The sequence below is a fragment of the Amblyomma maculatum genome, chromosome 8 (assembly GCF_055883805.1).
Source record: "Amblyomma maculatum isolate TAMU_Amacu chromosome 8, ASM5588380v1, whole genome shotgun sequence".
Classification (NCBI taxonomy): domain Eukaryota; kingdom Metazoa; phylum Arthropoda; class Arachnida; order Ixodida; family Ixodidae; genus Amblyomma; species Amblyomma maculatum.
The window spans coordinates 401,248-416,778 of record NC_139351.1 but is presented as its reverse complement, the minus strand read 5'-3'; the positions used below and the strand labels follow the sequence as shown (position 1 = coordinate 416,778).

Genomic DNA, 15,531 nt, shown 5'->3' with positions numbered 1-15,531 from the left:
AGTACAGTTTGTGAAAAAGACAAAGAATAGAAATTTTCCTGCGGAAAGCTAATGATTCGAGACCGAGAGATGATTTCAAGGCTGTGATGCTGGACTGCGATTTGTACTGTGAGGTGATGAAGCGTGCTGCCCGATTCTGAATGGCTTCGAGTGAGTCTATCAAGTAGGTCTGGTGAGGATTCCATATTGTTGAGGCGTATTCCAGTTTGGTTCGAATGTACGTTTCATATGCTAGTTGTCTGGTGGCTGCGGTGGACATGGAAAGTGATCTCCTGATGAATCTGAGTGATTTGGAAGCACTAGCACATAGTTTGGTGATGTGGTCAGCCCAAGTTAAGTTGGTTGTTATTTCGATGCCGAGGTACCTGTATGAATTTGTTTGAGAGAGCGCTATGGAGCTCAGGGAGTACGAGAAATGAAGAATGGAACGTTTACGTGAAATGTGCATGAATTTACATTTCGAGACATTGAGTTGCATTAGCCAGTCGGAACACCACTTCTGAATTCGGGTTAGGTCATCCTGTAATATTTCTTGATCTCTGCTATTGATGATGCGGCGATAAATGACGCAGTCGTCCGCAAAGAGACGGACGGATGATAAAATACCAGATGGCAAATCGTTAATGAAAATTAGGAAGAGTAACGGAGCAAGAACCGACCCTTGAGGGACCCCGGAGATTACTCTAGTAGTTTCGGATGCGTGATTGGAGATGACGGTGAATTGCAAACGGTTAGTTAAGAAACAGTGGATCCAGGATAAGACAAGAGGGTGAAGTGACAGACCTGAGAGTTTGGAGAAGAGACGCTGGTGAGGAACGCGATCGAATGCCTTGGCGAAGTCTAAGTAAATGATATCGGTTTGAAAAGAGAGAGAGAAAACTTTTAATGAGCATATAATCAGTAAAAATCAGGAAAGAAGCGTCTAGATTTAAGTGAAGATCAGTTGTGAGTTCGAATAGTTGAGGTTCGCAAGAAAAACCTGTCCTGAAACCATGCTGATTGGGAAAGAAAAAACAATTGTAGTCAAGGTGAGATGCGATATGCGAGTATAATATATGTTCGAAAAGTTTACAAGAGATACAGGTCAGTGAAATTGGTCGATAATTTGAGGGGTCGCAGCGATCTCCAGCTTTGAAGACTGGTGTAACCTTGCTTAATTTCCAGTCGTCTGGAATCTGACTAGTATTAAGAGACTGGGTGAAGATGAGTTGCAAGATTTGCGATGACACCGTTCTCTTCACATCAGCCCATACTTTCCTGCGCCGCAAGTGCCTTCCATTGCTTTACGCAGTGCTCGCTATTTCCGCTGGCCTTTCCATGTTATGGGTCTCTCACCAATTTAACTCCCCTACTGCTTTGCGCCATGGTGAATGCCTCGGAAGTATCCAGCCAATCGCATCTCTTCTGATCTCTGAGGAACCTGACGACGCGCCGCACTGTGCCATGACTGCGCTCAGCCCCCCTTCACCTGCGCCCGCTCCTCCCTCTACAGACTTGTTCCTCCGTTCCATCGATGCCGATCTTCCTCCAGAACAGCGCACTCAGCTTTTGAACCTACTACATCACTTTCGCTCCTCCTTCGACTCTCATCAAAGTTCTTTGGGTCAAACTTCTACAGTCACTTATCGCATCGACACCGGCACCCACGCACCACTACGACAGCGCCCCTATCGTGTGTCTGCAACCGAACGCCAGGCTATTGAAGAGCAAGTCGACCTAATGATCCAGAATGGCGTGATTCAGCCCTCAAGCAGCCCTTGGGCTTTACCTGTTGTCCTTGTAAAGAAGAAAGATGGTTCTATCCGCTTCTGTGTCGATTATCGCCGCCTTAATAAGATTACGCGAAAGGACGTCTACCCTCTCCCACGCATCGACGACGCTCTCGATTGTTTGCAAGGCGCCGAACTCTTTTCTTCCCTAGATTTACGTTCCGGGTACTGGCAAGTCCCCTTGGAAGCGGCTGATCGCCCCAAAACTGTCTTTGTAACTCCCGACGGATTGTACGAATTCACAGTTATGCCGTTTGGCCTTTGTAATGCTCCGGCAACATTTGAGCGGATGATGGACACCATTTTGCGTGGCCTAAAGTGGAAGACATGCCTCTGCTACCTCGATGACATTGTCGTCTTTTCTCGTGACTTTGACACACACCTCTACCGTCTGAAGCACGTTTTGACCTGCCTATCTGATGCCGGATTGCAGCTGAATTTGAAAAAATGTCGTTTTGCCGCCCGCCAGCTCACCATTCTCGGCCACGTTGTTTCCAAAGAAGGTGTATCTCCAGACCCTGCCAAACTTCGTGCCGTAACAGCCTTTCCCAAACCGACTTCCATCAAAGATCTACGTAGCTTCCTCGGGCTGTGCTCTTACTTTCGCCGCTTTATTATGAATTTTGCTTCCATTGCTGCTCCCTTGACAGAACTTCTGTCCGGCAGTTCCGACCTTTCGTCGTGGTCACCAGCGTGCGACGATGCCTTCAATGCTTTACGACACATCCTCACGGTACCGCCTGTCCTACGTCACTTCGACCCCACAGCGCCTACTGAGGTCCACACAGACGCCAGTGGTATTGGTCTCGGCGCTGTGCTCGCTCAGCGCAAAGCAGGTTATACTGAATACGTGGTCGCCTATGCTAGCCGTACGCTCACGAAGGCTGAATCCAATTACTCTGTCACTGAAAAAGAATGCTTAGCGATTATTTGGGCTCTCACTAAATTCCGCCCTTACCTCTATGGTCGCTCTTTTGACGTAGTGACGGACCACCATGCGCTTTGCTGGCTTTCCTCACTGAAAGACCCGTCCGGCAGACTGGCAAGATGGGCTGTTCGCCTTCAGGAATATGATGTCCGCGTTGTTTACCGCTCTGGCCGCAAACATCACGACGCCGATGCACTTTCCCGCTGCCCCCTTACAGCTGAGGTCGCGAGCCTTTCCCCTTCCGACGATTCCCCGCCATCGCTTCACGTCAATGACATGCCGTCAGCGCAGCGGCAAGATCCTTGGATAAACTCTATCCTCGATTTTATCTCCAATCCTACAGCTGCTTCTCCATCGCGTGCTCTCCGCCGCCATGCTTCCCACTTCGCCATTCGTGATAACCTCCTCTACCGCCGCAACTACTGCGCAGATGGCCGCAAGTGGTTGCTAGTTATTCCCGGCAGCTACGTTCGCAAATCTGTGACTATTTCCACGCTGACCCACAATCCGGTAACGCGGGCGTCTTCAAGACATACACTCGTCTCCGGCTGCGTTACTACTGGCGGGGTATGTACACCTTTGTACTCAAGTACATTCGCTCATGCCTCACCTGTCAACGTCGCAAGCCATCTCCTCAACGTTCTGCTGGAGAGTTGCTGCCGTTACCCAGCCCACCACGTCCTTTCGACTGCGTCGGCATTGATTTGTACGGGCCGCTTCCTTACACTGCGGCCGGCAACCGCTGGGCTATCGTAGCCGTTGATCATCTGACGAGGTATGCAGAAACCGCCGCACTTCCATCTGCCACAGCGTCAGAAGTAGCTTCCTTCATTTTGCAGCGATTTGTTCTTCGCCATGGCGCACCTCGAGAGCTGCTCAGCGACAGAGGACGCGTTTTCCTGAGTGACGTTGTGAAAGCCTTGCTCACCAAGTGCAACAGTATTCATAGAACCACCTCCGCCTATCATCCCCAGACTAATGGCCTCACTGAGCGTTTCAATCGTACCCTTGGCAACATGCTCTCTATGTACGTCTCCTCCAACCACTCAAACTGGGACCTCGTCCTTCCGTATGTCACGTACGCATACAATACCGCAACGCAGTCTACTACTGGCTTCTCTCCTTTTTTTCTCCTCTACGGCCGTCACCCCTCTGCTACAATCGACACCATACTCCCGTACCAGCCAGACATATCGGAGTATACACCTGCGTCTCAAGCAGCCCAGCATGCGGAAGACTGTCGACAAATCGCCCGCGCATTCACGGCTAACACCCAGTACCGCCATAAATCCAACCATGACAGCCAACACTCGACACCGCACTTCTCGTCTGGCGCTCTTGTGTGGCTATGGATACCTTCCAATGCACCTGCGCTGTCTTCAAAATTTCTTACTAAATACCATGGCCCATACCGTGTTCTGGAGCGCACCCCTCCGGTTAATTATGTGGTGGAACCTGTTACGCCGTCCCATGATCTACGCCGGCGTGGACGCGATGTTGCTCACGTCCAGCGCCTCAAACCCTATTACGACCCTGCCGTCTTGCTCACGCCGTATGTCGCCAGGATGTCTCCTCTTCGTCCCGCGGGTAATTGTGAAGAGGAAGAAGTGCACAAGGAACATGCCAGTCAGTGGCATCGTGATCGCTGCGCGTGCTGGATCTGACTGTGTTCGCTGCCGCTGTGTTCGCCGCTGATCTGCTCAGTCCTGCTGATCAAGTCCTGTTGATCTGCTGAATAAACCCCCCATTCTTACATTATATATACAGTGCGAATTGGTGTACGCGCCTAGAACTGCGCGCGCGTACTGTGATTTTCACGCGCCTGCATGCATGGTGCGCGTGCATGAGTGCGTGTGTGTGTTTGTGTGTTAATTCATTTTCTTAGAGATAAGAGCTATGTTCTAGGATATTTATCCATCTGCATGCCATGCGAGTTATAACTGCATATGCTCCCATAATTAAAAGCATGATATCGCACTTGTACAATCAGTTATTCTTCTAAATCATCTGGCAGCTCAAATTAAACCACTTGCATAAATGTAACTCACATCACTCACTGTCTCGTGAGCTGCAAGGAAAAGCCAACTTCTCAACAGCATTTGTTTTTGGATAGCTAAATATAGCAATAAAATTTGAAACGTAGATCTAATATGCGTAAATATGTTCACCAGAAAAACTATGCAGGGAAAAAAATGTTCTCCAGTAATGATCAGACAACACATAAAAATCATGCTACATACATAATATAGACTTGTTTATTCACAGGCTGCAAATAATTTCCGGTAAAGGAATGGCCGGGTAAGTAAAGACAGGCGCCCTACAGAAGTTTAATAAGTACAATGCAGGGTTATATATGTGGGCATAATTAAATTATAATACATGAAAAAAGCATTATAAGGTAAAAATATATAATAATTGTCACAGTTTGTCAACAGAAGATGTTCAAAATTAAGTCTAAACGATTGTGCATGTTGTAGGTTACATATATGTTACAAAAAAAGACACATTTTGTACATCTGTGCAGGTGGAGAGGTGCACATCCGTATATAACAAGATGCATATACAATATAGTGTACAGACCAATATATTCAATAAAATATATCATAAAAGGATTGCATGACATATAGTCTATTTAAAAACAGCTATGCGTGAGGATTATATCTGCCATTGCTGTTTTGCAAGCATAGCAGCACTTCATGGAGAGCATTCACCATGTCATAAAAACCTTGCTTCAGGCAGTCTGATAACAGCCATAAAAAAAAAATGAAATTGCAGTTATGATCAAAACAATGTTCGCTCAAAAAGGCAACCAAAAAGCTTATGTTAAACATACAGTAAAGACAAATACATCCAGATACAATTATACAAGATGAGTATTCCAGCAAAAAGATGATTCATATGTTAATTCAACAATATCATACTTTAAAAAGTTGACCTGTGCTAATATTGCCTGGAGATCTAAGGTACTTATATTGAAGGAGCTGTGTATCCTTTCCGGATGGATTCAGCCTTTTGTCCAAATCTGCCCCTCGACTTCCAGTGCTCCTGAGAAATGCGCTTTGCTTTCTTTAAAGCTGCAGCGCGAAAGGACACAAATGGCCCTACTCTCTTCATCTGTCCAGAACATCCTTTCACTGGAGAGCCACGAACAGTAATTCCACTTGAGGTTGGTGTACCCTGTGCCAAATGCTTTTGGGCTTCAAGGAGATGAAAGTGGGCCTGCTCTAAGTTATCCCTTTCAGAGCAATATGTTACCATTGCCTTTAGCTTGTCAGCACCTTCCCTCATTTCTGCACGAAGTTTAGCAAAACTGTTTGTTTTTCTTCTTGGAAGGATGGCTGGTATTGTATCATCCTGCGGTCCAAATGAATCCACATTTGAGGGTGGTTCTGGCATGTCAAATTTGCATGTGTCGAAAGCCAAGAGTGGCCCTGATCTGTAAGTTTCTGGCAAAGAATTAAAGGAAACAGTTTTTTTTTTGTGTAGAAGCACTGCACAAAAATGTTTACAAAGTAACTTTGTCTGTGCAAAATCTTGGCAAGAGCAGGATGGTATGCCAAAATTAATAATGTGGTGTTTTTCAGGCACATTCGGCTTCACAAAAAAAGTCTCAACTTCATCCCCATCAGTTATATCTGCCTCTATGTAACACTGTGCAGTTTCCATTCTGCTCATTATATGTTTCACAGCAGCTGGTGGCATGTTCTGCAGATACTCTGGCACAGTTTCATGGTACATTCTGTAACATGATGACCGTCGAATATTCGCTTGGTGAAACAGCCGATCAGGAAAAAACTGCTTAACAAGGACAGAAATGAGTGCTGTCAGGCTCTTCCTGCCATGGCCCCCTTTTAGGTAAAACTCCTTTAATAGTTTATTTTGTGACTCAGTTCCATTATTTGTAATCACAATAATGGAAAAGTCTTGTCGATAGTGCTTTACCCACATGTGGGAGATGGGAAGCCACGATGTATGCATGTTTTCCCTCAAACGGGGATTTGTCCAGTGCACTGACTCAGTCAGTGACTTATATGCTGCATCATACTCATGAGGTGAGGAAGCATATGCCATACGCCTAAGAAGTGAGAGGGCATCTTCTCTACTTTCTACTCCATTTTCTTTTTTTCGTACCCATCTTTCCCACGCTTGCTCACGATGAAAATCGCAGAGCATTACTTTACTTTCTGGGAATGCGGCATTAATAGCCTTTATTTCTGCTTGGCAACAATCAATCATAAAATATTCAGGGCTGAGCCCAGGGCTCCATAATCTAAATATATCTAGGGCTTCTTTTATGCATTCTGCTGTTTCAAACTGCACTACAAATGTGCCCACAACCATGTAACACAATGGTGTTTTGACGACGAGGAAGAAGAGTGGTAAAGCATAGTCGGTGGTCTTATTAGTGGCATCAAGACAAATTAAACTTCCATACTTTTCAGCAAGACTAGCCATAAATTTTGACTGATAACAAAAAATAAATGTGCTGCCACATTGTCTTTTTATCCACTCTTCAACGTCTTAATTGTCATCAACTGAAGCACCTTCACTTTCTTTGTAAGTACGCATAAAGAAATTAGAATCAGTGTCTTGCTTTTTCAACTCGTCAACAAGTAGAGCATTCTCTTGATCCAGGTCACTGCACCTTTCTTGTCGCAGTGCTGCCTGAACGTGGTTAGCAATATCCTGATTAGTGGGATGAAATGCACGGCACGTGGCATCAGGAGGTTGCTTGCCCACAAACAGCACATCTTTAACACAGTACCGTACACATTTCTTCACCTCTGAAACTGAAGTAATTCCTTCACACACCAGATCCTTAATGCGCTGACAGATACTACTATCCACTGTTTGGCCAAAGTTAATAATTTCTGAAAAGTTATGCTCTGTGTGGCATGATCTTGGGGACATTGCAAAGAAAATCATTCTTTGTGTTATAACGTCTTGGCCTGAAGAAAGGGCATCAGCCAGCTTCGACAGCTGAGCTGTCCTCAGGCGTCGAACCTTGTGTTCCGAAATTCCTTCTCTTGCTTTGAGCTGTAAAATATACACACTTTTTAAGATTCCAGGACACTGCATAATTCTGCCAATGTGTAAGTGTGAGTGGGTACTTATGGTAGGCTGTAGACTTTGTCAAAATTAACATTTAGCTGATAATGCTATTCAGCTGAAACATAACGTGGACATATTTTGATCATTAGAGTTACTATACTGAGCACATACAGGTCGTGTACCTTTCTCGCAATATAACTACACATGGCAGAACTCTGAAATATGCCCATAATCATAAGATTTGAGAATTATATATATATATATATATATATATATATATATATATATATATATATATATACACACACACACCCTTTGCTCAACTTACTTAAATTTGTTCAGCTACTATATGCATCACCAAAGCTACAAAATTAAGGCTCCATCTTTCTATAGTACTAGCACATAATAACTGAACAAGAGGGTAACATAACCGACGCGGCCGCCGCCAACTCCCCCCCCCCCCCTTCCCCCAGCCGCGAATGATAGGAACGAACGTTGTACAAAGGCACAAAGCCACCGAGCAGCTCAGCGCAAGAGCTCACAGGGGGAGAGGGTACCCACCGCGGCCGCTGCCTCTCCTCTCCAGCGCCTCTCACCCCACTAGCCACCCTACTCCCCCCTACCTTTCGTAGCAAACCGACGAGCACTGGACAAGGACGGCCAAGGCGAAGCACGTGCCCAGTCGTGTACGTCACTGATTCGCTGGCAGCTCATTGGTCTATCGAAAAGTTGTCTCGCCGGCTGTTCCCAGGAGGACTGTGACGCTGGCTCTGCTGCTGAAATGTCGCGGAAGCGTAAAGCCCTTTCTTTTAAGGAAAAGCTTGAAGTGCTGAAGAGGGTCGACGAAAACCCTAAGAAGAAGAGTGTCGACTTAGTAAAAGAGCTAGGGTTGGCACCGTCAACACTCTGCACCATTGTTGGGTACCGAGATGTCATCTTGAAAAATGTGCAGCACTTCGGTGCGAACGTGAAGCAGGCTAAAACAGCGACCCATGTCAAGCTGGAAGAGGTTCTGCTGACTTGGTTCCGCGAAGTGACAGCGGCCGGCGTCAACGTGGACAGCAAGGTGCTACGTGAAAAAGCCGACACCGTCGCGCTTTCGCTTGGAATTGAAAATTTTCAAGCGTCTGGGGGATGGCTGCACCGGTTTAAGGAGCGGCACGGACTTGTCTGCCGGGTCGTCTCAGGTGAAGGCAAGAAAGTGGATCAGTCAGCTGTAGATGAGTGGCTGAACACGCTGCCGGCGCTGATTTCGGAGTACGCGCCACGTGACATATTTAATGCCGACGAGGCGGGCCTCTTTTTCAACCTTCAACTAGAAAGAAGTTTGTGCGTAAAAGGCCAGGCATGCCAGGGCGGCCAGAAAAGCAAGGAGAGAGTAACAGTACTCTTTTGCTGCAACTCGGATGGATCAGAGAAACTCCAGCTTACCGTCATCGGTAAGTCGAAGAAACCGAGGTGTTTCCGATCGGCGGAGCGTTTGCCTATCTTTTACAAAGGCAACCGAAAGACGTGGATGACTAGAGATTTTTTCCGCGAGTTCTTGACAAAGCCTTGATCGGAAAATGGCGTCAAGAAACCGGAAAATTTTGCTTTTCGTGGACCAGTGCTCTGCCCACCCAAAGGAAATGACATTCAATAACGTGAAAGTCAGGTTCCTGCCGGCGAACACTACCAGCCATCTTCAGCCACTGGACGCTGGGATAATTAGAAATGTGAAACATCATTTCAAAGGACTTCTAGTGAGGCGTCTGCTGGCAAAAATTGACCGTAAAGAAGCAAACTTGCGGATCAATCTCTTAGATGCTTTGCACTTTCTAGCCATGTCGTGGGATAGTGTAACTTCAGACACAATCTCGAACTGTTTTAGAAAGTGCGGATTTGCCATCGGACTTGCTGCGGCTTCGGCAGGAGATTGTCAAGAGCCAGACGAAGACCTCACGATTGATGGCTGGGGCAATCTGGAAACTGAAGCTTCGGTTCGGGACTTCGTTACCGCGGACGACAATGTCGCGACCTGTGGGCTGAGGTCTATTGAAGACTTGGTCAATGAAGCGAATGATTGCGAAAGTGAGCCTGACAGCGATGGTGACGCTGATGACTGATCAGCCACCGTCAAAGGCAGATACTCTTCACGCTTTGGACGTTCTGCGCCGCACCGTAAGTGCCGGCAGCGTGAGCGACGAAACGGTTTTATGCCTTTCAGGCGGAGCTTGTCCGCGACATCAACAGCAAAAAAAGTGCAGACAAGCATTACGGACTTTTTCGGCCGCAAGTAGTTCGCCATAATGAAGTTTGGTTCATTTTAAATTCATTCCCATGTGGAAGTTGACTTGTTTTGGATCATACGAATTCGGGATACGAATATTTTGCGTGCTCCCTTGCAATTTGTATCATCGAGATTCTACTGTAGTAAAACAATTTCGCATCATATGATCATTACTTCTGTACAAAGCAAAAACGAATTAAACCCACATAACCTGCAGAATCAGTTAAGCTCATACACTGCAGAAGGATTGATGAAGATAATGCAGTGTTGTTTTCACCAGTTTCAAAGAAGTTTCACTTCAATCTCTCAGCTGTCCTGAACAAAGTAATCCAGAATTGCATCTGCATATGCACTAGCATCTTTGTAACTGTGGTGCCTAATATGCACTCCCCAAGCATTCAATAAAGGACGCCACTCTTATGTCTTTTGCTTCGCAATATGGGAAAAGAATACAGTTTTGGCAAAATTATAAAATGCAGCATTATAAAATACAGCTTTCTCTAAATGAAATGAGATTTTATTGATTAATATTTGGTTGCTGCATGAAGTGGCGTACACAAATGCTGTAGGTGGCATATGTATGGAACAAATAATGTGTAATCTTGCTTATTGACACCAGGTGAAGTGTATAAAGGTTTCAAACATGTGTTTCAGTGAGCAAGACTTCTGTCAAAAAGGTAAATTAATGTGCGCTACCACTTATTCTCACCTACATTACTTCAATGATTTAGATAACCAGTTTGGAAATTTATGCTAGCTGCTAGACATGTATGATACATACACAATACTGTTCATATATTTTGCAGTCTTATTTATCTATATTATTTAGTAAATTTTGTTGCTTATATTCAATAATAAAATAATATCACCAAAAGTTATAATAAGGGCAGCTTAACCAAAATATATTCCCAAAATCATGATTTTGGGCAGCTAAACATCTACAGCTACTCAATCCCCAAAGTGGTGGCTTGAGTCACCAAGCTGCAAGTAACTATGTCATGAATCTTGCAATATTTACAGTAGATTTATTAAAAAAAAAATATAGCATCACAAAAAACTCTGAACAGCAGCCACAGCTTTATATCTGCTTTTCTGGGACTTCTGCCATTGAAGTATTTAAGCAGTTGGTGACTTTCACACACAGCCACTTCCTCCAATGTGCCCAAACTTGTATGGGTTTGACAGTTGCCTGTTGCCATGCATTCATATATGCGTGCACAATCCGAATAAGGCTTTATGAACTAGTAGAAACATTTTCATTCAAAATACATATATTAGTCACCATTGCAGCTGCTCTTTTTTCTTGTGTCTTGTGTTGATCTTTTCCAAAAAGGCATCCTTTGTGGACCTTTAAGATCAGTCTGAATGGCATGTCAAGACGCAGAGGCAGAATTCCACGCTCCAAAGAGAAACATAGTTGAGCTGTAATACATGAAGTTTTATGAATGTTTTCTATAATGCACTTTATACACAAAGGATAACATGCAAGTGCAATACTCAAATCTCAACTCTCTATATAAACAATAATTAAAGTATCACATATATAACATAACTATCTGCTAAAACATATTATATACTTATATAATATATATATATATATATATATATATATATATATATATATATATATATATATATATATAGGCAGATAAATGAAGGGGAATGAGGGTGCTCGTTATAATACATGAAGGAAAGAAGCCAACAGTCGGCGAGGCCATGGAAAGCATTGGGGATTGCACTTTTTTATGTCTTTTTTTTAATTAATTCTTCGATAATCACAGAAATTAGTAATGTAATCTGTTTTAGGGGAAAGAGAATTAAACACAAAGTAGAAAAAAAAAACAACGTGCCGATGGTGGGAACCGAACCCACGACCTCCGAATATCGCGTCCGGTGCTCTTCCAACTGGGCTACATCGGCCGCTGTCCCCCCTGCTACTTTCTTGGGTATTAATGTTGTCTGTATACGAACCTGGAGAGTGTTCACCAGCGCCACCCTCAACCATAGCGGCGGACGTGGAACGCCCTGTGTTACCGCCAGCGTCACGTAGAACGTGATCAAGAGCGAGGGCGGAAGCTGTGCTAGAACCCTCTTACGCTACCTATGGCTTCAAGACTGCCAGAACCGAGACCCCCGTAAGCTACAAGCAGATAAATGAAGGGGAATGAGGGTGCTCGTTATAATACATGAAGGAAAGAAGCCAACAGTCGGCGAGGCCAAGGAAAGCATTGGGGGTTGTACTTTTTTATGTCTTTTTTAAAATTAATTCTTCGATAATCACAGAAATTAGTAATGTAATCTGTTTTAGGGGAAAGAGAATTAAACACAAAGTAGAAGAAAAAACAACGTGCCGATGGTGGGAACCGAACCCACGACCTCCGAATATCGCGTCCGGTGCTCTTCCAACTGAGCTACATCGGCCGCTCTCCCCCCTGCTACTTTCTTGGGTATTAATGTTGTCTGTATACGAACCTGGAGAGTGTTCACCAGCGCCACCCTCAACCATAGCGGCGAACGTGGAACGTCCTGTGTTACCGCCAGCGTCACGTAGAACGTGATCAAGAGCGAGGGCGGAAGCTGTGCTAGAACCCTCTTACGCTACCTATGGCTTCAAGACTGCCAGAAGTAGAATTTCTTCTACTTCGTGTTTAATTCTCTTTCCCCTAAAACAGATTACATTACTAATTTTTGTGATTATCGAAGAATTAATTAAAAAAAAGACATAAAAAAGTACAATCCCCAATGCTTTCCTTGGCCTCGCCGACTGTTGGCTTCTTTCCTTCACATATATATATATATATATATATATATATATATATATATATATATATATATATATATATATATATATATATATATATACTACACACACACACACACACACACACACACACACACACACACACACACCTCAATCACAGAATTACGGCTGTCATTTACATTTGCTCAAGCATATCACTTTTATTACTTTTTGATTGGTGCACCAAAAAGCATAATATATTTACATTACGGTGGCTAGATGGGTAGGTGTGCCGACCGGCAGGGCACAAAGCGTAGTTCCGCGTGCCTCCGCTTCATGACGACGAAACTGGCGCTGCTGTTCTCCGCCCGGTGCTCACCGGCGGATCGTCTGCTACTTGTCGCAATCGCATCGCGCGTTTTGTTAACCTCATTTTTGTTTAAAAACATTACTTATTACTTGCGTTATCAGTGAAAATAGTAGCTGAAACTGAGACTTTTGCGGTCTGGCATTGAAACAATAAACAGACGACACTAGCTACCTGTTTTCTCGTCTGTTTGCTGTCTGTCATCGTCCACATGCAAGCGCCGTAGCGGAGCAGGCGCTGCGCTTTTTGTGAGAAGTGATCGGAATGAAGACCAAAAAGGACACAACTTGTTTCGCACCCTTCTGCAAATCCGGCTACAAGTAATCGAGAAAAGGACTGAAAGTCTCGCTGTTTTCGGCGCCGCGGGATCCCGAACTGTTCAAAAGGTGGGAGCTTGCTCTTCATCGTGCCGACAAGAGGTTGCAGCCACACTCCGTTGTGTGTGAGCGGCATTTTGACCAAAGTGTATCGAACGGGATTACAAATATATGATAGAAGGCAACGTTGTTAGCCTCCCACGTTCTCACCCACGATTGACGAAAGATGCCGTGCCTTCTGCCCTGCCCGATGCTCCTGCTTACCTGTCAAGAAAGGTGACCGCAAAACGAAAGACGATGAATTCCACAGGCTGCCGCCCAACCAAGGCTGCCAGAAATGACAGCCACGACCTTGAGACAGTGCCGGACGATCCAGTACCTTCAAGCTCCAGTGAAGTGTCACCTCGTCCGGTTGACATTGACGATCACTACCTGCACGGTATCCCACAGCGGCTGGACACATCACTCTACTGAAAATTCTGGCGCTTCTGCGTTCTGGACTTGCAGAAAAAGCGGACAGAGCATCGTTCTGGTGAAAGTAATACTCCTGGAGCACTGTGCGTCAAAACTGCGAGCCACCGCGTGTCCGTGCAAGGCGCCGTAACACAGAAGCTGGATTTGGAAACTCGCGAACAGGTTGGGGACCTTTTGGCTGACGTGGATGCCATGATTCCATGTCAGGGCATAAAATGCAATGACCAACTTGACACCGTCCTCGCGAAATCCAAGAATATAAGAATCCACGGAAACACAATTCAGCTCCAAATGCGTCGGTATCGCCACAAGTCAAGGAGACTCCTGTTTGCATTGCCGATACGCAAAAAAGTTGCTCCTAAATCAGCTGTCGTACAAAAGAACAAAGGACCGGAGGTCGAGGGAGCGCGAAAAGAAGAGAAAGCTTGTAACCGCAAAGTTCAAGAGACTGAAGCGAAATATGTTTACTCTTGAGACAAAACTGGAAGAGATGAGGAAGAACTCAAAACTAGAAAGCTGCGCGCTCAAGTCAAGAATAGAAAATTTGCCAGTAAGACAACAGTCACAAGTCATGGCCTGTTCAAATGCTTCAAAGCGGAAAAACGCGAAGGTTTTTAAGTGTTTTAAGTACCAGCGCGAGTGGCTGCTCGAATGCTTGATAATGCGGATGAGGAGCAAACGCGTCTTTATGAGCACCTGCGCAAGGAGAAGATCATGCTGCTGCCCGGCAGAACGTGTCTCCAACGGTACCTGCACGGATTTCGAAGCGGATTCGGCTTCAACAAACGGGTGTTTGCTGCCTTAATTGAAGGAAAAATGCATATGCATGACGGAGCAGCAACGTCATGGCGGCATTATGAAATCTCTCGAGGAGACCTTCAGTCACTACTTCACAGTCACTGAACTGAGGCGAGAAAGTCTCGCAGACTTCGCCTCTTTTCTGCAGCTCAAACCTCCGCCTATGATCGGTTGTGAGGAGCATAAAATTGAGATCACTAACAGCGTCGTCAAGTTTTACTCCGATCTATCATGCGCCTCCACTTCTTGGTCAAGAGCAAGAACCTGGCCCGTAAAAACGCGCGAAAAAAAAAAAGAAAACACCTGAAATTGAGACGCGTGCTTTGAACGCATAGGCATCATTTTGGGGTGTGTTACTTCACTGACTCAAAAACACTAATGTGTGCATGCCATTTATTGCACTTTCAAAAGTTCAGCTAGAAGATACCGTTTTGCAATACAAGCTTATGCACTCGTTTTATTTTATTTATTCGCAAGGTCTGCTTGCGCCCATGCACACGCATAAATCACAACTGAGCACTGTGTTAATATATATTCGCGTTGCCTTGTGATGGCATGGAACATTTAATGAAAAAAAAAATTAAGAACGAGGAAGTGATATTACAGTGTTTGGAGTTGCTTGCCTGAAAAATCGGGAGCGCAGCAAACACGCTGTACGTAAAAAAACAGCATTAAACTCGGCTCCCCTGCCTTTGTAATATGTTTACATCCCTTCCCTATTCCCGTAAGGCAGCTTGTTTGCAATAAACTCATTTGCACTTGGAAAAAAGTGAAGCGAGTCGCTTTCTGTCATGCGTGGCGACGGCCGGAGGAAACG

At 45.1% G+C, this 15,531-nt stretch overlaps 1 pseudogene; it reads right to left on the bottom strand.

Annotated features, from left to right (window-relative positions):
• Window positions 1–4,750: 4,750 nt before the first annotated feature.
• Window positions 4,751–7,730, bottom strand: LOC146180423 (uncharacterized; annotated as a pseudogene).
• Window positions 7,731–15,531: the final 7,801 nt, after the last annotated feature.